The sequence below is a fragment of the Macrobrachium rosenbergii genome, chromosome 26 (genome assembly GCF_040412425.1).
Source record: "Macrobrachium rosenbergii isolate ZJJX-2024 chromosome 26, ASM4041242v1, whole genome shotgun sequence".
Classification (NCBI taxonomy): Eukaryota; Metazoa; Arthropoda; class Malacostraca; order Decapoda; family Palaemonidae; genus Macrobrachium; species Macrobrachium rosenbergii.
The window spans coordinates 521,008-523,507 of record NC_089766.1 but is presented as its reverse complement, the minus strand read 5'-3'; positions in this window follow the sequence as shown (position 1 = coordinate 523,507).

Genomic DNA, 2,500 nt, shown 5'->3' with positions numbered 1-2,500 from the left:
CAGTTCATAGCAAAAAAATACTATTAGTAAACAAGTACCATACAAGAAAACATTCATTTTTATTATTATTATTATTATTATTATTATTATTATTATTATTATTATTATTATTATTATTATTATTAATCTGAATATTTATAAACTTAAAATTCAGTTCATAGCAAAAAAATACTATTAGTAAACAAGTACCAAACACGAAAACATTCATTTATTATTATTATTATTATTATTATTATTATTATTATTATTATTATTATTATTATTATTATTATTATTATCCAGAAGATGAAACCTATTCATATGGAACAAGCCCACCACAGGGGAGCCACTGACTTGAAATTCTTCAAGCTCCCAAAGACTTTGGAGGTGTTCATTAAGAAGTAAGAGGAAGTCAAGGGAAATATAGAAAGAAAATATAAAAAGAAAAAATATAATTAAATAAATTGACAAACATATAAAAACATATTGAAATGCAAGGAGTATAGCATTAGGGTTGCAATGCACTGCACCTTCGCTTGAACATCTGAATTTCCAATTGCAAGACATCCTCTGGGGGGGGATCTGTTACTGGAAAGGTAAACATTAACTTAAAATCGACCACACCACCCACAGAGCTTGTACGGGAACTGTATACACGAGATTCCCGACACTTTCTGACAGCCTTGGCGAGGAAACACGTCTTCTACACGTACGAAAGTTGGGAAAAGCGGATTTGGGCCACGAGGCCAACTTCGCTAGAACGGCCTGGAAACTATTTCCAGGTTTCCAGAGACTTCCAGAGGTTTCCAGAGGCTTCCACGGGTTTCCAGAGAGCTGGAAGCCGTTTCAATAGCTCCGGCATCGAAAATTTGTTTCAAATTTCATCCACACAAACTTTGGGAATATTGGAATTCAGTTTCAGATTTCAAATTCAATCATTTATGTCTGGATATCTTGCAGGGATTAGTATGTAGCTTTCCCCTGATGTAAGAGAGACTGATTTGATCTTACTGGAAGTAATGTTGTTAAACCTCTCTTTTTTATGCTTTTTTTCATCTTTTTACAGGTATTTCTTTAAACAGTGCTCACAAGAGTTGCGTCCAGAATGTACCCTATCCCCCATTCTTTTATTGCCAGGCACTTCTTGAGTGGAGATTGTAAACATGTCAGTCAACCAATCAGCTAACTAGACATTCCTAGAACTCTTCAACCCCTGAACTCTATCTTTTCTTCCGTGCATCCAAAATCATAGTAATCTAAGCTAATTACTAGCCATATTCAGATGAAATATCTCCCCGTCTCGGTTCTCATATCGTGAAAAATCAAGTGACTTATAGATACAAAATCATACAATCGTATTATTGGCTTAGCCACATTTGGTTCGTCAGTCACGAAAATCGCGACAACGGTCGAGTTAAGAGGGAACGTGACGGCCACGAACGAAAGCCAAGGACCCATACAAACGTAAAGAACGTTAGGAACGTAAGAGGAAAAGTCAATACAAGCAACGTTCGCCAGCCTCCTCGGGGTCGCAGATTGCTCCCAAGGGCGACATCGAACTCCATTACGGAATTTGCCTCCCTGAAAACAGCAAACTCGAAGCTGCCTCTGATCCAGGACCTCTTATCAAGCCAGACTCTCTCTCTCTCTCTCTCTCTCTCTCTCTCTCTCTCTCTCTCTCTCTCTCTCTCTCTCTCTCTCTCTCTCTCTCTACGTTACAAATTTATTCCACGAGTGGGTAAAACAATATCGAGTTTATTTCTCTCATTCTCTTCATGTATATACACATTTACTGAATATCATGATAAGGCTTGAACCCACCTACCTACCTCTCTCTCTCTCTCTCTCTCTCTCTCTCTCTCTCTCTCTCTCTCTGAACGTTACAAATTTATCCCATCATTAGATAAAACAATATTGCAAATGTCCCTCCTCTTCATGTACATTTATTTAATGAATAGGCTATCGTGAGTTAGAACCCACCTATTCTCTCTCTCTCTCTCTCACGTTACAAATTTATCCCATCATTAGGTAAAACAATATTAGTTTATATATATATATATATATATATATATATATATATATATATATATATATATATATATATATATATATATATATATATATATATTTAATAAATATCATGATAAATTTTGAACCCTCTCTCTCTCTCTCTCTCTCTCTCTCTCTCTCTCTCTCTCTCTCTCTCTCTCTCTCTCTCTCTCTCTCTCTCTGTACGTTACAAATTTGTTCCAGGATTAGGTCAAACAATACTCTCTTCATGTATAGACATACTTAATGAATATCGTGATAAAGTTTGAACCCTCTCTCTCTCTCTCTCTCTCTCTCTCTCTCTCTCTCTCTCTCTCTCTCTCTCTCTCTCTCTCTCTCTCCTTCCCTTGAATACACGTGCTATCAACACTCCTAACTCGATTATGATCTCAACAAGTTAGTATCAAAGAGACTCATATAATCGACAAATCTGCATTGCAGATCGTCTGATGATGCTACGGAAATCATTATC